The following is a 21136-nucleotide window of genomic DNA, read 5'->3' on the forward strand; positions in this document are numbered from 1 at the left end:
CTACACGAAGTGTAGACATACGCGGGCACCGTTCACACACACACAGACACATGGTCACTCATGTGCCGTTTCAGAAAGTTGCAGGACAGTACAAATCAGTGATGCATTTTGTTTAATGTTTTAGGATTAACTTGGGCAAATTAATACATTTTCGAAACTGTTGAACATCAATTCATGTTGTTTAATTCCAGTTTAAAGTCTGGATTCTGTGATTCTGTCCACATTCTCCCCAATGGCCCTATATGCCATTATTGTACTTGGCCCCACTTTGATGGGAACAGGCATGGACCATTTATGGTTCAGTGTATTACTTATTTCACATATGATTCATGGTATGTTGCCTGTAAAAAATATTTTGAAAAGCTGCCAATGTTTTAAAGAACCCAATTCTTACAGTCCCATTTTGACCACATTCTTGCCGGGATAAGTCTTTTAAACCTCCAGTGCACATGCCGGCACATTTAGGAGTGTGAGTAGGTGTGGGCCGATCTGGCTGAGCTTTTATTTGTAAAAATTCAGTGAATATACACCATCATAAAGAAATCCATTATTCGTTCATTTAGTCAGGTCCTAAGAAACATTATAAGACTAATAACATTTTCAAAAGAGTAGAATAACATAATTTCAGTGTAATTATGTTACTGGTCTATGCAGCCTACGTGGCTGCACCATGCAAATGAAATCAATAGTTTTTTGTTTTGTTAATTAAACAGACAAGACACACTTACCTTGATCAGAGTCAACATACAAATATTTTATACTAATAATATAATGGAAAATAACAGAATAAAAAAAAAAATCCCACACAACTTTTGTCACATTAAAGTGTGGAACCGCTGTCATATAACAAAAGCATTGTATTTTAAAACATTTAGCAGATGCTCTTATCCAGTGCGACTTACAGGAGCAATTAGGGTTATGTGCTCTGCTAGAGGGCATATCAACAACAACAAAAAAAGCAGTATCAGCTCAGGGATTTGAACCAACAACTTTTAATTACTGGCCAAATTCTCTAACCACTAGGCTAACCTACCACCCAAGCAGATGTCATTTTGATCCACGTTTAATCTCTTTCCTACCCTTAGGCCAACTCTGCTTTGTTAGGGAGCAGGCGCAGGGTCTCGCATTGAGAGTACCTTCATCATGATACCGTTAGAAAATAATAGCGATCTATATTTTCAAAAGCATGTGAGTATCGTGTTCATATTTCACAACCTGTCGCAGGCTTTCACAGTTGCCTATACGTGATCAAGCAAAATAATAGACCTACAAATGATTTAGGCTACATTATTGCATGCTAAATGTTTCTGAGCAGTGATAGATGAGAAAACAAATAGATTAGCTATAGGCCTACCACCTCTACTTATTAACCAAATACACAGACGGAGACTCGGTGAAACAAAATCACATTGATTGATCAGGCAAGTCACAGACTTTTGGTTGGGAGTAGACATTGGTTATTAAGCGACTGCGAGTGAAGAGCAAAATAATCCACGTTAATTAAGCTAAATAACATACTGGCAACATTTCAGATTAGTTATAATAAATGAGCCAACTAGACAAGATGATCATGAGCATACACTCACTCACCTCAACTTAGCTAACATTTTCTCAGCCTAATTGCAGCCTATAACCAATATCCAAATGCAGATTCAGTGAAAACACGCTTGTCTCAAATCAGCGTGATGGCGTTGTCCCAATCAAAACAGTGCTGAAATTATCATCTACTTGACCCACTGGAAGTTTTAGTAATCAACAATTTGATACATGCCTTCAATTTAATCATTAGCCTACTTTATTCCTATAATTTAATCATTCAGTGATGTTCATTCCCACAGTAGTTCTTTATAGATCCATCAAGTTGCGATTAAGAAAACAGTGCATGCTTAGTGGTCTGCTATGCGAAGAGATGGGCAAAGTGACATGCCTCGCAATGCTTCGAATTGTCAGGAGGATGGTAGGAGCCTAGTAACGGCTGCTGCCTAGCAACCATCAAGAGCATAAGGGCATAGTGCGTGCCAATGCAGCTTCAGCATTACGGCTACATTTATACTAAGCTGTAAGCAGATCTTTACCGCAATCATGAATAGGTCGCTTGGCAGAAAATAAAGAGAAGTTGGCAAAACGTTGCAGGCATGCTAAAGTTGCTGATAAATGTATTGGTTTGAAAGGTACTATATATGATAGATGACTTGAGGCACAGTGCAAATAGAGCTGAGGCCAGTCTCTTTCTGTTTGCCAAGAAAACATCCTGGTGGGAGAGACTCCCTCATCTCTGACCACCCAGCCCCCAGTCTCAACCCTCCCTTGGAGCCCTCACCCACTATGCAACAATCACAATACACACACACACTGCATGCACTGCCTAAACTGTATCGCCTAGAAATCAATTCACACGTTTAAAAACTTCTTATGGCTTGGGGCAGTATTGAGTAGCTTGGATGAATAAGGTGCCCAGAGTAAACTGCCTGCTCCTCAGTCCCAGATGATAATATATGCAGAGTATTAGTATATTTGGATAGAAAACACTCTGAAGTTTCTAAAACTGTTTGAATGATGTATGTGAGTATAACAGAACTCATATGGCAGGCAAAGATCTGAGAAAAAATCCAACCAGGAATTGGGAAATTTGAGGTTGGTCGATTTTCAACTCATTCCCTATTGAAGATACAGTGGGATATTGGTCATGTTGCACTTCCTAGTACTTCCACTAGATGTCAACCATCTTTAGAAACTTGTTTGAGGCTCCTACTGTAAAGGAGGGGCTCATAAGTGGTCTTTGAGTCAGTGGTCTGGCAGAGTGCCACAGGCTTGTGACGCTCGTTCACGTGCTTTTCTACAGACAAAGGAATTCTCCGGTTGGAACATTATTGAAGATTTATGTTAAAAACATCCTAAAGATTGATTCTATACATCGTTTGACATGTTTCTACGGACTGTAACGGAACTTTTTGACATTTCGTCTGCTCCTAGTGAATGCCCCTCGCGACTTTGGATTTGTTTACAAAACGCGCTAACAAAAGTAGCTATTTGGACATAAATGATGGACATTATCGAAAAAATCTAACATTTATTGTGGAACTGCGATTCCTGGGAGTGCATTCTGATGAAGATCATCAAAGATAAGTGATTATTTATAATGTTATGTTATTTTACAGTGTACTTGTTACCCCTCTCAGCAGATTACTTTCACTGTAGAACATTGTATTGAATTGAAGATATAAGCCTATGAAAGACCAAAGAGCTTTAGATTTAGAACAACAGTGTCTACATGGTATATCCAAAAATGTACTATTATGAAAGCAGTGTTTGCCATTTGATGCAAATGCTTCATTCTGACATGTGTTTATGGCATTTTGAATGCAGTGTTACATTTTGAAGGAGATGTGAGGCATTTTGCATTTTGTGTGTGCAGTTTTGGGATTTGTGTGAAGAGTTTTGAAAAAGGGAGACAGTTTTGAAAAGGTATATGAGCAGTTGGAAAAAACTGTATGTGACAAACTCATTCCACGGCTGGCCGAGTGTCTGGGTTTTTGCTCCTACCTTGTACTTGATTGATTTAAGGTAACTAATTAGTAAAAGCGCTCTCCTCACCTGGTTGTCGAGGTCTTTATTGAAAGGGAAAAATAAAAACCTGTAGCCATGGAATGAGTGATACCTTTATGCCATCAATTTCCATAAAATAAATCACAAACATTTGCAAAATGGGATTGAAACATTGCAATGTATTTGAGTAGTGGTTGAATGTGTCAGCATGTGTAGTTATTTGTTGGGATATTGTGGATATCACAGGCACTATGTCGAATGATGGAACTTCAAAGTAGACATTAATTCTGCTGCAGTGCTCACTTGTATCAATGTCCCCAGTCGAGAGAGAGAAGAAAGGAGAGAGGGGGAGGAAGAGAGCAAGAGAGAGGGGAATGGTATAGGGAGAGTATAGAAAGAAAGAGTGGATGTGGATGAGAGCAACAGAGACAGATTAAGAGAGAGGAGAGAAGAGGAGAAGAGAGGGAAAGGAAGACTGCTACACTGCTGGCAGGTGCGTGGGAGGATGAGTGGGTGTGTTCAAGCACATTTACAATCAATAACAAAACACAGGAGCGGACAGAGGGAGAGTGAAAGGGAGAAGGGGAGAGAAATAGAAAAAGGAAGATCAAGAGAGGGGGAGATGCAGAGGGAGATATGCAGAGAATGAAACAAAACTTATTTGCGTTCAATTCACAATACTCATCTGAGGGAGTAGGTAAGTTCCCTCTTATGGCACTAGATTATATGAGGGAAAGAGTGGTGGAGGAAGAGGGAGAGAGAGCAGGGTTGGGATATAGATTGAGTTGGAGTGGGCGACAGGGGGAAAAGGAAAGGGCGAGAGAGAGAGAGAAAAAACGATTCCCCCTGGTAAAGTGCAGTGGAAAGTAGATGTATTTCTTTGATCGTGAATTTGTTTCAACAAAAGTATATAGATATCAAACGATATTCAAATCACTCAAATCATCAATCATATTCATCCATGTCTGATGACGTCGGGAGATGACGTGGAACCCGGCCACTAGGGGCAACAGTGAGAGCTGTTAGTTTCAAGTAGATTTCGGTTTTGCTGCGGCGTTGTGGACGGGTCATCTGATTCCAAAGGTTGCAAGTTTCAATCCAGCGATAGTTGTTTTTGATATTTTTTTTTTAAGCCTGTCCCAAACCTTAAATGAAGACTTTTAGTTTTTATCAAAGATTATATAATTATAATTATACTAATTATACTAATTATACTAATTATACTATAATTAGTATTACGCGATTAAGCTGATTAATCATGTAACTGTAATTAACTAGGAAGTTGGGGCACCAAGGAAAATATTCAGATTACAAAGTTATCATTTCCTAAAATAACTTTTCAGATATGTTATATCTGATCAAATAGTCTTGTGATTAATTAATTATTGACTTTACCTCACGTTAGTCTCATTCCAAACGTCGTAAATTGTTGGTTATCTACACGAACCCAGTCTTCACTATGAGTCATCCATACATCAGTTAATAAATAAATGATTTAAGACAATTAAGTAATTCACAGAAATACATAAACAAAGTAAATATGGTTACAAGAAATTATAGGAGAGTGTGCCCTAGTAGGCTAAACCTGCATGGCGGCTTGTTAGACAAAGGGAAGTGGGGGTCAACTAAGAAGTCACTACAGAGTTAATAATTATAACTATTGAAATGCTAACCCTTTACAAATGACCGCTCACTCATTCTCGAACAATTGCAATCAATATATATATTTACGCTCAGTGTGTCGTCTTGATATCTGTTAAAGTTTGTTTCTTTTGTAGAGTTGTCTGTCTCTCTGTCATGGTTATAGTGGATAGTTCAGAGTGACATTCATTCATGTGGTAGAATGGATGTTTCGGCGGTTGTCGTTCTTCGCGTTCAATGATACCGAATTACTAGCTGCAGACTAGTAATTAATATCAAATACTTGTTCTTATTCTGTCGGTATCGATAGTCTAAGAGTTTAACCACATGGTATGGTTAAAAGATTCAGCAATGGTCTGCAATCTTCGTCCTCCCGTGATTGAAAGAAACATGGTCTACTTGAGGAATTCTCAAGATTGTGGTTTTATTCGGAATTGCAGAAAAGGGACTGTCCCAGGATGCCTGACCCTAACTGGGCTCATTGACGGTCCTCTGATTCAGTTCAACTCAAAAGGGAATTGGAGTTTCCTTCATTGAACAGTCCAATATCACATTACACAATTTTACAAACAGTATCATACTCACTCATTCATCTTATACAACAATTAGATGTAAACCTCATATCTGAGGCTATTATATAAACAGCGTTATGTTAATGTGGCCGCACCATCTCCCATGAGCTTCCCAAGTTGTAACAAACGGACCAGTTCGTAGCTGGATTCTTCACCGACCTTTTATACCTTCTCCGGAACGTAAACGTTGTTCGGACCTTAAGTTCTGTGAGGTGGAAGAAATTCCTTTGTTCTCTATGAAACTTCACACTATCTCTATACTGTGTGGCCATGAGGAGATCCCCTCCTCAGGAATTTACGACCTCTCTCTGACCACAGCAGCCTAGTTGAAGGAGGCAAAGGGGGGACAGGGAGAGGGGGATGGGGCTTGCTGTACCCAAAGAGGGCAACATCATGACATGAGGTAGTATGTACATGTAGATATGGTTAAAGTGACTATGCATATATGATGAACAGAGTAGCAGTAGTGTAAAAGAGGGGTTGGTGGTGGGTGGGACAATGCAGATAGCCCGGTTAGACAATGTGCGGGAGCACTGGTTGGTTGGCCCAATTGAGGTAGTATGTACATGAATGTCTAGTTAAAGTGACTATGCATATATGATAAACAGTAGCAGCAGCATAAAAAAGGGGGTTGGTGGGCACACAATTCAAATTGTCTGGGTAGCCATTTAATTACCTGTTCAGGAGTCTTATGGCTTGAGGGTAAAAACTGTTGAGAAGCCTTTTTGTCCTAGACTTGGCACTCCGGTACCGCTTGCCATGTGACAGTAGAGAGAAGTCTGACTGGGGTGGCTGGGGTCTTTTACATTTTTTAAGGCCTTCCTCTGACACCGCCTGGTGTAGAGGTCCTGGATGGTAGGCAGTTTAGCCCCAGTGATGTACTGGGCCATACGCACAACACTCTGTAGTGCCTTGCGGTCAGAGGCCGAGCAATTGCCGTACCAGGCAGTGATGCAATCAGTCAGGATGCTCTCGAAGTTGCAGCTGTAGAACCTTTTGAGGATCTCAGGACCCATGCCAAATCTTTTTAGTTTCCTGAGGGGGAATAAGCTTTGTCGTGCCCTCTTCACGACTGTCTTGGTGTGCTTGGACCATTCTAGTTTGTTGTTGATGTGGACACCGAGAAACTTGAAGCTCTCAACCTGCTCCACTACAGCCCCGTCGATGAGAATGTGGGCGTGCTCAGTCCTCCTTTTCATGTAGTCCACAATCATCTCCTTAGTCTTGGTTACGTTGAGGGATAGGTTGTTATTCTGGCACCACTCTGCCAGGTCTCTGACCTCCTCCCTATGGGCCCTCTTGTCATTGGTGATCAGGCCTACCACTGTTGTGTCGTCTGCAAACTTAATGATGGTGTTGGAGTCGTGCCTGGCCATGCAGTCATGAGTGAACAGGGATTACAAGAGGGGACTGAGCATGCACCCCTGGGGAGCTCCAGTGTTGAGGATCAGCGTGTCAGATTTGTTGATATCTACCCACACCACCTGGGGGCAGTCCGTCAGGAAGTCCAGGATCCAGTTGCAGAGGGTGGTGTTTAGTCCCAGGCTCCTTAGCTTAGTGATGAGCTTTGAGGGTACCATGGTGTTGAACGTTGAGCTGTTGTCAATGAATAGCATTCTCACAAGTGTTCCTTTCCAAAAGTGTTGAGTGCAATAGAGATGGCATCATCTGTGGATCTGTTTGGGGGGGTATACAAATTGGAATGAGTCTAGGGTTTCTGGGATAATGGTGTTGATGTTTGCCATAACCAACCTTTAACCTGTTGCGTCTACCAAACCCGGATCCGGGATTCTATTTACAGACCTAAGCTCATTACCATAACGCAACGTTAACTATTCATGAAAATCGCAAATGAAATGAAATAAATATGCCATCTCTCAAGCTTAGCCTTTTGTAAACAACACTGTTATCTCAGATTTTCAAAATATGCTTCTCAACCATAGGAAAACAATCATTTGTGTAAAAGTGTCTAGCTAGCGTAGCATTTAGCGTTAGCATTAGCGTTAGCATCCAGCACGCAAGATTTCAACAAAAACATAAAAGCCTTCAAATAAAATCATTTACTATTGAAGAACTTCAGATGTTTTCAATGAGGAGACTCTCAGTTTTTCCAAAAAAATGTTATTTGTGAATTCGAAATAGCTCCGTTTTCTACATCACATTTGGCTACCAAAAAAAAAACGAAAATTCAGTCCTCAAAACGCAAACTTTTTTCCAAATTAACTCCATAATATCGACTGAAAACATGGCAAACGTTGTTTAGAATCAATCCTCAAGGTGTTTTTCACATATCTCTTCAATGATATATCGTTCATGGAAGCATGGTTTCTCCCCTCAATCAAATGGAAAAGTACAAGCAGCTGGCAATTGCGCACCGAATTCCACGCAGGACACCAGGCGGACACTTGGAAAATGTAGTCTCTTATGGTCAATCTTCCAATGATATGCCTACAAATACGTCACAATGCTGCTAACACCTTGGGGGAACGACAGAAAGTGTAGGCTCATTCCTTGCGCAATCACAGCCATATAAGGAGACAATGGAAAACAGAGCTTCAGAGATTCTGCTCATTTCCTGCTTGACGCATCATCTTGGTTTCGCCTGTAGAATGAGTTCTGGGGCACTTACAGACAATATTTTTGCAGATTCTGAAACTTCAGAGTGTTTTCTTTCAAAAACTGTCAAGAATATGCATAGTCGAGCATCTTTTCGTGACAAAATATCGCGCTTAAAACGGGAACGTTTTTTATCCAAAAATGAAATAGCGCCCCTAGAGATCCAAGAAGTTAAAAGCACTTCATGGCTATGGACGTGTGTGCTACGGGTCTGTAGTCATTTAGGCAGGTTGCCTTTGTGTTCTTGGGCACAGGGAGTATGGTGGTCTGCTTGAAACATGTTGGTATTACAGACTCAATCAGGAACATGTTGAAAATGTCAGTGAAGACACCTGACAGTTGGTCATCACATGCTCGGAGCACACGTCCTTGTAATCCGTCTGGCCCCGCAGCCTTATGTATGTTGACCTATTTAAAGGTCTTACTCATGTCGGCTATGGAGAACGTGATCACACAGTTGTCCAGAACAGCTGATGCTCTCATGCATGCCTCAGTGTTACTTACCTCGACGCGAGCATTGAAGTGATTTAGCTCGTCTGGTAGGCTCGTGTCACTGTTCATCTCGCGGCTGTTCTTCCCTTTGTAGTCTGTAATAGTTTGCAAGTCCTGCCACATCCGACGAGCGCTGGAGCCGGTGTAGCATGATTCAATCTTAGCCATGTATTGCCAATTTTCCTGTTTGACGGTTTGTTGCAGGTCATAGAAGGATTTCTTGTAAGCTTCCGGGTTAGAGTCCCACACCTTGAAAGCGGCCGCTCCACCCTTTAGCTCAGTGCGGATGCTGCCTGTAATGGGGGCTGTGCTTTAGAAAAGTGGGTGGTGTTATATCCTTCCTGTTTGGCCCTGTCCGGGGGTGTCCTCGGATGGGGCCACAGTGTCTCCTGACCCCTCCTGTCTCAGACTCCAGTATTTATGCTGCAGTAGTTTGTGTCGGGGGGCTAGGGTCAGTTTGTTATATCTGGAGTACTTCTCCTGTCCTATTCGGTGTCCTGTGTGAATTTAAATGTGCTCTCTCTAATTCTCTCTTTCTCTCTTTCTTTCTTTCTCTCTCTCGGAGGACCTTAGCCCTAGGACCATGCCTCGGGACTACCTGACATGATGACTCCTTGCTGTCCCCAGTCCACCTGTAAGTGCTGCTGCTCCAGTTTGAACTGTTCTGCCTTATTATTATTGGACCATGCTGGTCATTTATGAACATTTGAACATCTTGGCCATGTTCTGTTATAATCTCCACCCGGCACAGCCAGAAGAGGACTGGCCACCCCACATAGCCTGGTTACTCTCTAGGTTTCTTCCTAGGTTTTGGCCTTTCTAGGGAGTTTTTCCTAGCCACTGTGCTTCTACCCCTGCATTGCTTGCGGTTTGGGGTTTTAGGCTGGGTTTCTGTACAGCACTTTGAGATATCAGCTGATGTACGAAGGGCTATATAAATAAATTTGATTTGATTTGATTTGTAATCCATGGTTTCTGGTTGTGGTATGTACACACTGTCACTGTGGGGTGAGTTCCTTGATGAAAACCTGCTCCAGAGTGCTCAGGACCTCGGACTGGGGCGACGGTTCACCTTCCAACAGGACAATGAGGATCAGCGTGCGGATGTGCTGTTTCCTACCCTTACCACCCGGGGACGTCCTTAGCTCACTGATGAGCTTTGAGGGCAGTAAGGTGTTGAACACTGAGCAGCAGTCAATGAACAGCACTCCCACATAGGTGTTCCTTTTGTCCAGGTCGGAAAGGGCAATGTGGAGTGCAATAGAGACTGCATCAGCTGTGGATCCGTTGATGCGGAATGCAAATTGGTGTGGGTCTAGGGTTTCTGGGATAATGGTGTTGATGTGAGCCATGACCATCCTTTCAAAGCACTTTATGGCTACAGACATGAGTGCTATGGGTCGGTAGTCAGTTAGGCAGGTTACCTTGGTGTTCTTGGGCACTAGCACTATGACGGTCTGCTTAAAACATGTTGTTTATTGCATACTCGGACAGGGATAGGTTGAAAATGTCAGTGAAGACACTTGCTAGATAGTCAGCGCATGCTCGCAGTACATGTCCTGGAATCTGTCTGGCCCTGCAGCTTTGTGAATGTTGACCTGTCTAAAGGTCTTACTCACACCGGCTGCGGAGAGCGTGATCAGTCTTCAGTTCAGCTGGTGCTCTCATGCATGTTTCAGTGTTATTTGCCTAGAAGCGAGCATAGAAGTTGTTTAGCTCGTCCGGTAGGCTCATTTCACTGGGCAGCTCTCAACTGTGCTTCCCTTTGTAGTCTGTAATAGTTTGCAGGCCTTGCCACATCCGACGAGCGTCAGAGTCTTTGTAGAACGACTCGCTTTTAGCCCTGTATTGATGCTTTGCCTGTTTGATGCTTCGTCGGAGGGCATAGCGGGATTTCTTATAAGCTTCCGGGTTAGAGTCCCGCTCCTTGACAGCGGATGTTCTAGCCTTTAGCTCAGTGAGGATGTTGCCTGTAATCCATGGCTTCTAGTTGTGGTATGTACGCACAGTCACTGTGGGAATGACGTCATCGATGCACTTATTGATGAAGCCATTGACCGATGTGGTGTACTCCTCAATGCCATTGGAGGAATTCTGGAACATATTCCAGTCTGTGCTTGCAAAACTGTCCCGTAGTTTAGCATCTGCTTCATCTGACTTTATTGATCTGACTTTATTGATCTAGTCACTGGTGCTTCCTGTTTGTAAGCAGGAATCTGGAGGATATAATTATGGTCAGATTTGCCTAATGGTGGGTGAGGCAGATCTTTTAACTTCTTGATGCTACCTACCCATCTTTGTCGCGGGATCATTTTTGTCAACAACCGCTGAATAGCATAGCGCAACAGTCAAATAATATTACTAAAAAATATTCATATTCATGAAATCACAAGTGCAATATTGCAAAACACAGCTTAGCCTTTTGTTAATCCACCTGTCGTCTCAGATTTTGAAATTATGTTTTACAGCGAAAGCAATCCAAGCGTTTGTGTAAGTTTATCGATAGCCTAGCATAATTATGTACACTTAGCATCAGGAAGCTTGGTCACGAAATCAGAAAAGCAATCAAATGAACTGTTTACCTTTGATGATCTTCGGATGTTTTCACTCACGAGACTTCCAGTTACACAACAAATGTTCCTTTTGTTCCATAAAGATTATTTTTATACCCAAAATACCTCAGTTTGTTTGTTGCGTTAATTTCAGAAATCCACAAGAAAGAGCGGTCATGACAACGCAGACGGAAATTCCAAATAGTCTTTATAATGTCCACAGAAACATGTCAAAAGTTTTTAATAATCATTCCTCAGGTAGTTTTTAAAATATATATTCGATAATACATCAACCGGTTTGTAGGTTTTTCAATAACAGCGGGAGGAACAATGGTGGCTTTACTGTGTAGCGCAAAAACTCACTCTGAGAGCCCCACCTATCCACTTACGCAATGTGATCTTTCATGCTCCTTTTTCAAAATAAAAGCATGAAACTATGTCTAAAGACTGTTGACACCTTAGGGAAGCCAGAGAAAAATGAATCTGGTTGATATCGTTTAAATGGAGGATAGGCATGCATAGGAACAGAAGGGTTTCAAAATAAGAGGCACTTCCTGATTGGATTTTCCTCAGGGTTTCGCCTGCAATATCAGTTCTGTTATACTCACAGACAATATTTTGACAGTTCTGGAAACGTTAGAGTGTTTTCTATCATAAGCTGTCAATTTCATGTGTGTTCTAGCATCTGGTCCTGAGAAATAGGCTGTTTACTTTGGGAACGTTATTTTTCCAAACATAAAAATAGTGCCCCCTAGCTGCAAGAGGTTAATGACTCTCTGTGTGTGGAGTATAGCTGGTCCAGAGTTCTTTTCCCTCTGGTTGCACGTTTAAAATGTTGATAGAAATGAGGTAAAACTGATTTCAGTTTCCCTGCATTAAAGTCCCCAGCTACTAGGAGCGCCACCTCTGTGTGAGCGTTTTCTTGTTTGCTTATGGCGGAATACAGCTCATTCAATGCTATCTTGGTGCCACCCTCTGACTGTGGTGGTATGTAAACAGCTACAAAGAATATAGACAAAATCTCTCGGTAAGTAATGTGGTCTGCTTATGAGAAACTCTACCTCAGGCGAGCAATGGCTCGAGACTTCCTTAGATATCGTGCACCAGTTGTTGTTTACAAAAAAACGTAGACTGATGCCCCTTGTCTTACTACACTCCACTGTTCTATCCTGCCGGGAACATTGTATAACCAGCCAGTATGTTGATGTCGTCATTCAGCCACGACTCCATGAAGTACACTGCTCAAAAAAATAAAGGGAACAATGAAATAACACATCCTAGATCTGAATGAATGAAATATTCTTATTAAATACTTTTTTCTTTACATAGTTGAATCTGCTGACAACAAAATCACACAAAAATTATCAATGGAAATCAAATGTATCAACCCATGGAGGTCTGGATTTGGAGTCACACTCAAAATCAAAGTGGAAAACCACACTACAGGCTGATCCAACTTTGATGTAATGTCCTTAAAACAAGTCAAAATGAGGCTCAGTAGTGTGTGTGGCCTCCACGTGCCTGTATGACCTCCCTACAACGCCTGGGCATGCTCCTGATAAGGTGGCGGATGGTCTCCTGAGGGATCTCTTCCCAGACCTGGACTAAAGCATCCCAGATGTGCTCAATTGGATCCAGGTCTGGGGAACGGGCGGGCCAGTCCATAGCATCAATACCTTCCTCTTGCAGGAACTGCTGACACACTCCAGCCACATGAGGTGGCTTGCAGTAGGAGGAACCCAGGGCCAACCACACCAGCATATGGTCTCACAAGGGGTCTGAGGATCTCATCTCGGTACCTAATGGCAGTCAGGCAACCTCTGGCGAGCACATGGAGGAAAGAAATGCCACCCCACACCAAGACTGACCCACCGCCAAACCGGTCATGCTGGAGGATGTCTGTTACATGTGCTCAGTGAGAACCTGCTTTCATCTGAAGATCACAGGGCGCCAGTGGCGAATTTGCAAATCTTGGTGTTCTTTGGCAAATGCCAAACGTCTTGCACGGTGTTGGGCTGTAAGCACAACCCCTACCTGTGGACGTCGGACCCTCATACCACCCTCATGGAGTCTGTTTCTGACCATTTGAGCAGACACATGCACATTTGTGGCCTGCTGGAGGTCATTTTGCAGTGCGCCTCCTGCTCCTCCTTGCACAAAGGCGGAGGTAGCGGTCCTGCTGCTGGGTTGCTGCCCTCCTACGGCCTCCTCCATGTCTCCTGATGTACTGGCCTGTCTCCTGGTAGCGCCTCCATGCTCTGGACACTACGCTGACAGGCACAGCAAACCTTCTTGCCACATCTCGCATTGATGTGCCATCCTGGATGAGCTGCACTACCTGAGCCACTTGTGTGGGTTGTAGACTCCGTCTCATGCTACCACTAGAGTGAAAGCACCGCCAGCATTCAAAAGGTGACCAAAACATCCGCCAGGAAGCATAGGAACTGAGAAGTGGTCTGTGATCCCCACCTGCAGAACCACTCCTTTATTGGGGGTGTCTTGCTAAATGCCTATAATTTCCACCACTATTCCATTTGCACAACAGCATGTGAAATGTATTGTCAATCAGTGATGCTTTCTAAGTGGACAGTTTGATTTCACAGAAGTCTGATTGACTTGGAGTTACATTGTGTTGTTTAAGTGTTCCCTTTATTTTTTTGAGCCGTGTATAAGATGTTACAGTTTTTACTGTCCCGTTGGTAGTTTAATCCTCCCAATAACTCATCCATTTTATTGTCCAAGAATTGCATGTTTGTTAGCAGAATTGAAATGATTGGGGGTTTATTCGATCGCCTTTATTCGATCGCCTCCTACTCCTCAGAGGGCCTGCCCTCCGGCCTCTCTTTCTCTGCCTCCTCTTCACGCAGATCACTGGGGTCGGGGGCTGTTCCCGAGGGAGCCATATGTCCTCCGCCTCAGGCTTGTCAGAGTCGTGAAAGAAGAAAAAGGATTCTGCTAGTCCGTGGTGATTAATCACTGTTCTGATGTTATTTTCAGCCATAAGTGACGGTAGCGGCAACATTATACACAAAAATAATTGTAAAGAAAGTTACAAACGCAGATAAACAAACAAAGAATTGTTGGGGGCACGTAAAACGTCTGCCTTCTGTTCCGGCACCAAGTTTCTTCTTATTTTTGGTGTCCTATAGTAGTGGTTTCTTTGCAACAATTCAACCATGAAGACCTGATTCACGCGGTCTCCTCTGAACAGTTGATATTGAGATGTCTGTTACTTGAACTCTGTTAAGCTTTTATTTGGCTACAATATGAGGTGCAGTTAATTGTTGATTTCTGAGGCTGGTAACTCTAATGAATTTATCATCTGCTGCAGACGTAACTCTGGGTCTTCCTTTCCTGTGGCGGTCCTCTCTCGCCAGTTCACCATAGCTCTTGTTGGTTTCTTTAAAAGTTCTTGAAATGTTCCAGACTGACTGACCTTCGTGTCATAAAGTAATGATGAACTGTCATTTGTCTTTGCTTTTTTGAGCTGTTCTTGCCGTAATTTAGACTTACCAAATAGGGCTATCTTCTGTATACCACACCTACCTTGTCACAACACAACTTATTGGCTCAAACGGATTAAGAAGGAAATAAATTCCAGAAATTACCTTTTTACAAGGCACACCTGCTAATTTAAATATATTTTTTGATACTTAAAGGGTTCCTAAAATTCTAAATCAAATAGCTAAATGAGTTTTGGCATGACCTTAAAACAATTCCATATGTTAGCTTGCTAGAAGTGGGTTAAACTGGAACCCGGCTACCTTCAGGCAAGTCTTGTATGTGTTCGTGAGAAGATGCATGTGTTTGTGAGAACATGCACGTGTTCGTGAGAGTCTCATCTTTCCATACAGTGGTCATATTAGTTTGTAGATCAAACCATTCAGATGCTTCAGACATTTTCATTGGAAGACTGATTTTCGGAATGTCTCATGGTCTGACAAACACCGCTGTAGCTCGACCACCTTCCACCGCAGATGCAAAAGGCTGCCATTGGCAGATGTGGTGGATATAGAGACGCATCTCTAGCTTAGGGATGCATTGAAATTTACAGAATGGGTACCTGCAGGAAAATATGGGAGGGTCATGCTTTTTCAATTTCAATTTATTAAAATCTAGACCAGTGGATTTTTATGTAATTTGTAATTGAAATGTCAATATTTCTCAGCATTTTAGAATTAGTTGCTTAGGCTATATATCGATGTATGCCCGTTGCCACCCCTTATCTCTGATTTTCTGCTGTGAGCGTAATATTCAGTGTTTCTATAGGCTATTTAGTGTGGTCAAATCAAATTCAATCAAATTATCCATAGCCTATAGGTTATATGCTATGAAGTGCATGCTCAGAGAAGCACAGAGCAAAGTTATATTTTGAAGAAAATGTACTTCCTTCCTTAGTCTTTTGCACTGCTTGGATGGCCTAAATCAGTGGTCACCAACCTTTTCTGAGTCAAGATAAAGAAAAATGTAACGCAAAACTTTATTGCTGGGTTTTTTACAGAAATGTTTGGTGATCATCTAGGAATGCCTTGGAGATCGACCAGCCGAACATGGGGCATCCCTCCTTTGTTAGTGAGCATTCCTCCTTTGCCAAGATCCATCCACCTAACAGGTGTGGCATATTAAAAAGCTAATTAAACAGAAAGATCATTACACAGGTACACCTTGTGCTAGGGACAATAAAATAACTATAAATGTCTAGTTTTGTCAAACAACACAATGCCACAGATGTCTCAAGTTTTGAGGGTGTGTGGAGTTGGCATGATGACTGCAGGAATGTCCACCAGAGCTGTTGCCAGAAAATGTAATGTTTATTTCTCTACCACAAGCCACTTCCAGCTCCATTTTTAGAGAATTTGACAGTATGTCCAACCAGCCTCCTAACCACAGACCATTTGTAGAATGGCTGGTCCTGGCTCCCAAGTGGGTGTACCTATGCCCTCCCAGGCCCAAACATGGCTGCACTCCTGCCCAGTCATGTGAAATCGATACATTAAGGCCTTTTTTTTCAATTGATAGATTTCCTTATATGAACTGTAATTCATTAAAATTGTAGACATTGTTGCATGTTTCATTTATATTTTTGTTCAATATATATTAAACACAGGAAAATCACATTTTTGCCTGCACTGGGCCTTGAAGTTAGAACATTTTCCTATCAATCTAATTTGCATAACATTGTGATTGGATGATAGCTGTGAGGGTTCAGGATCAAACACTTTTATCTCCTCAAAATCATTATTGATATAATGTTCATATTTGAAGATTGCCAAAAGGCCAGTCTCTTTGGCAAATTACAGGAGTGGCAAGGTGTGGAATGTAATAGCTGAACAGAGACAGCAGCCAGGGTAGTCAATATGGTGGGTACCCCACATCTCTAAACATTGCTTTGAATGGAAATGTCTTTTCACACAGTCTTTCTGTTCAGTTGGGTCCCTGGCCAGCAGCCACCATTCAGAAAACCTAAGGAGAGATCGCCCTCAGGTGGTGAGTTAATGCATCCACACCCAAGTGGAGAGGCAATAAGGGCTGTGAAACCTTATCAATTTGGAGATTATTTGAACATGCTCATATCTTAAAACAATGCTTTAATTTGACTCGTGCCAAGACGATAAAATATACCTACTGTCCAAATAATGGATGAATTGCAAATACCTTAGTTGGTGTTAGACTTGAGAGATGTTACTAAGCAGCTTGTTCCCTCATTTATTAATTAACATAACAGGGATGGGGTCTGGCATCTGAATTAATATTTAAAATACTGAGATATATTGTATGCAATTTTTTGTTGAAATTAGATAATTTTATGCAAGTACAATTGAGTACCACAGTATGAGTTAAACATGGAAGTGGTTCCTATCGTTTTTTCACCATTCATTTTTATGTCTGGGATTTTTGACCTACTTCATATAAGGTCTGTGTTTTGCGTAGGCTTACCCTCAAGTGACGTTTTGATAACCGTGCAAATCTCTCTCGGATAAGGTAACGTGTATCAATATATTCGCCTGTAATTACCCCCCCCCCCCCAAAAAAAAATATGAAATGCTAATGTGCCAATCACACAGAACTACACAACCTGTCATAAGCTAAAACGTCATCCCTCAAGGCCCATTTCTCCATGCAGTAAGCTAGAAAGTATGCAGATAGCCTTTTTACTTTGATATTGTGCATTTCTCGTGTGTGTTGTTGTTTAGCATTTTTCAAATTACCTAGCTTGTTAACTAGAATTAATTACCCTCTGGCCTTTGTAGTGAACAAGCTAACCTAAGTTCTCTCCGTTGATCTGAAGCCAGCTGCCAGGATGGTTCTGTGCAATGTATCGGATTGTAACCACTAAATCATATCAAATTGTATTGGTCACACATGGTTAGCAGATTCTATTGCGAGTGTCGCGAAATGCTTATTCCTCTAGATCCGACAGTGCAGCAGTATCTAACAAATTCCACAACAAAATCTAATACACACAATCTAATAAAGGAATGGGATGAGAATATATATGAATGATCAGTGACAGAGTGTCTAAGATGCAATTGATAGTAAAGAATAGATAGCGAAGGTAACTTTTATCAATATGCTGATTGGAGAGTTACTGCCACTCTGAAATCCATAAGTTACTCCCATAAGCACATGTGCATTTTATTGTTTTCCGACCTCTTTAATTCAAGAGGCGTCGCTGGAGCCGCATGACAAGGTAGACCCAGTTTGCTAGCTGCACAGAAGCTGTTTTGGTTATGTCAATGATATGTGGTTAGCTAGTTGCTTATGAAAATTCGCTAGATAATCACTACTTAAAAAAGTCTGACTACACATACCGTGAGTTAATGTTCACCAGCTAGCTACCTAAATATCACCTGGCGGGCTAGCTAGTTAGGCACATTTGTTAGCTATATTAGCTAAAGTTGGCTAGCTAGCTCACAAAGGACTTGTTATTACATAAAGCCGGAAATAACTTTTGGATATCAGAACGGTGGTAACTCACCAGCATTACTACTGGGAATACGGCTTTCCCGAATTGGATCCTTTGTTCGTACCCACCAAGGCAATTGAACTGATTCCGGAGGCTGATCCAAAACACTGCCGGCAGAGGAGAGATATTTGGAGTGGACTTCTAGTCCAACTCAGGAGGCATGCACCCCATCCATTACTTCCAAGTATATTTCTCCGTAATGTTCAGTCACTGGATAATAAGGTAGACGAGCTCAGGGCGAGAATCCCCATTCAGAGACATCAGGGATTGTAACATGCTCTGTTTCACGGAAACATGGCTCTCTCGGGATATACTCTTGGGATACAGTCTTTGTACATACATACCTGGGTTCCCAGTACATCGCAAAAAAAAGATCTCTGGCCTCGTGAGTGGCACAGTGGTCTAAGGCACTATTAGTTGTTAGCTGTACCACTAGAAATCCTGGTTTGAGTCCAGCCTCTGTCGCAACCGGCCGTGACCGGGAGATCCATGGGGCGGCGCACAATTGGTCCACCGCTGTCGGAGCTAGGGGAGGGTTTGGCCGGCAGGGACGTCTTTGTCCCATAGGATGCATGGCTCTCTGTGCGGGAGTTTCAGCAATGAGACAAGACTGTAACTGCCACTTGGATATCATGAAAAAGGGGTAAAAGTAAAAATAAATAATTTATTATAAATGATTAAATAAATAATTTATTAATTAAGAACACTCTGGGAAGAAGAAAGGTGGGGGTGTATGGTTCATGATAAACCACTCATGGTGAGATTGTGATAATACACAGAAACTCAAGTCTTTTTGTTAACCCGAACTTGAATAGCTCACAATCAAATGCCGACCGTATTAGCTCCCAAGAGAATTCTCTTGGTTATGGTCACAGACATGTATATTCCCCCTCAAGCCAATACCATGACGGCCCTCAAAGAACTTCACTGGACTTTATGCAAACTGGAAACCACATCCTGTGGCCGCAATTATTTCATCTGGGGATTTTAACAAAGCAAACTTTTATTTTTTTATTTTTTTATTTTACCTTTATTTAACCTTTCTGATCTCCCCATCCCGGATCCGGGATCGTGAATACAGACTCAAGCTCATTACCATAACGCAACGTTAACTATTCATGAAAATCGCAAATGAAATGAAATAAATATGCTAGCTCTCAAGCTTAGCCTTTTGTTAACAACACTGTCATCTCAGATTTTCAAAATATGCTTCTCAACCATTGCAAAACAAGCATTTGTGTAACAGTATTGTAGGCTAACGTAGCATTTAGCATTAGCATTCAGCTGGCAACATTTACACAAAAAAACAGAAAAGCATTCAAATAAAATCATTTACCTTTGAAGAACTTCAGATGTTTTCAATGAGGAGACTCTCAGATAGCAAATGTTCAGTTTTTCCTGAAAGATTATTTGTTTAGGACAAATCGCTCCGTTTTCTGCGTCACGTTTAGCTATGAAAAAACCCCTGTATCCAGGATTGTGTAAATCTATCAGCAAGCTCATTAGCATAACACAACGTTAACTATTTATGAAAATCGCAAATGAAATGAAATAAATATGCCATCTCTCAAGCTTAGCCTTTTGTAAACAACACTGTCATCTCAGATTTTCAAAATATGCTTCTCAACCCTAGGAAAACAATCATTTGTGTAAAAGTAGCTAGCTAGCGTTAGCATTTCGCGTTAGCATTTAGCGTTAGCATTAGCGTTAGCATCCAGCACGCAACATTAACAAAAACATAAAAGCCTTCAAATAAAATCATTTACCTTTGAAGAACTTCTGATGTTTTCAATGAGGATACTCTCAGTTAGATAGCAGATGCTCAGTTTTTCCAAAAAGATTCCTTGTGTATTAGAAATAGCTCCGTTTTATACATCACATTTGGCTACCAAAAAAATCTGAAAATTCAGTCCTCAAAACGCAAACTTTTTTCCAAATTAACTCCATAATATCGACTGAAAACATGGCAAACGTTGTTTAGAATCAATCATCAAGGTGTTTTTCACATATCTCTTCATTGATACATCGTTCTTGGACACATGCTTTCTCCCCTGAATCAAATGGTAAAGTAGAAGCAGCTGGCAATTGCGCACCGAATTCGACGCAGGACACCAGGCGGACACTTGGAAAATGTAGTCTCTTATGGTCAATCTTCCAATGATATGCCTACAAATACGTCACAATGCTGCTAAGACCTTGGGCGAACGACAGAAAGTGTAGGCTCATTCGTTGCGCAATCACAGCCATATAAGGAGAGAATGGAAAACAGAGCTTCAGAAATTCTGCTAATTCCTGGGTGATGCATCATCTTGGTTTCGCCTGTAGAATGAGTTCTGGGGCACTTACAGACAAAATCTTTGCAGATTCTGAAACTTCAGAGTGTTTTCTTTCCAAAACTGTCAAGAATATGCATAATCGAGCATCTTTTCATGACAAAATATCGCGCTTAAAACGGGAACGTTTTTTATCCAAAAATGAAATAGCGCCCCTAGAGCTCTAACAGGTTATTAACCAGGTAGGCAAGTTGAGAACAAGTTCTCATTTACAATTGCGACCTGGCCAAGATAAAGCAAAGCAGTTCGACAGATACAACGACACAGAGTTACACATGGAGTAAAACAAACATACAGTCAATAATACAGTATAAACAAGTCTATTACAATGTGAGCAAATGAGGTGAGAAGGGAGGTAAAGGCAAAAAGGCCATGGTGGCAAGGTAAATACAATATAGCAAGTAAAACACTGGAATG

At 41.7% G+C, this 21136-nt stretch overlaps 1 long non-coding RNA gene across 3 annotated transcripts in view; it reads right to left on the reverse strand.

Moving 5' to 3' along the window:
• Positions 1-20826, reverse strand: part of LOC149975928 (uncharacterized) — a 94314-nt gene extending 73488 nt beyond the window's left edge. For 2 of the 3 annotated variants that reach the window (XR_016487911.1, XR_016487912.1), the window contains exons 1-2: positions 20153-20826; positions 19723-19784 (exon numbers count right to left, since the gene is read on the reverse strand). This is a non-coding gene — a long non-coding RNA (uncharacterized LOC149975928). Of the gene's footprint in view, positions 1-16209; positions 19785-20152 lie in introns of those variants that run through there. The other variant, XR_016487910.1, reaches the window with a different exon arrangement.
• Positions 20827-21136: the final 310 nt, after the last annotated feature.

This window comes from Oncorhynchus mykiss, chromosome 17, assembly GCF_057628025.1.
Source record: "Oncorhynchus mykiss isolate SJ-2025 chromosome 17, ASM5762802v1, whole genome shotgun sequence".
Classification (NCBI taxonomy): domain Eukaryota; kingdom Metazoa; phylum Chordata; class Actinopteri; order Salmoniformes; family Salmonidae; genus Oncorhynchus; species Oncorhynchus mykiss.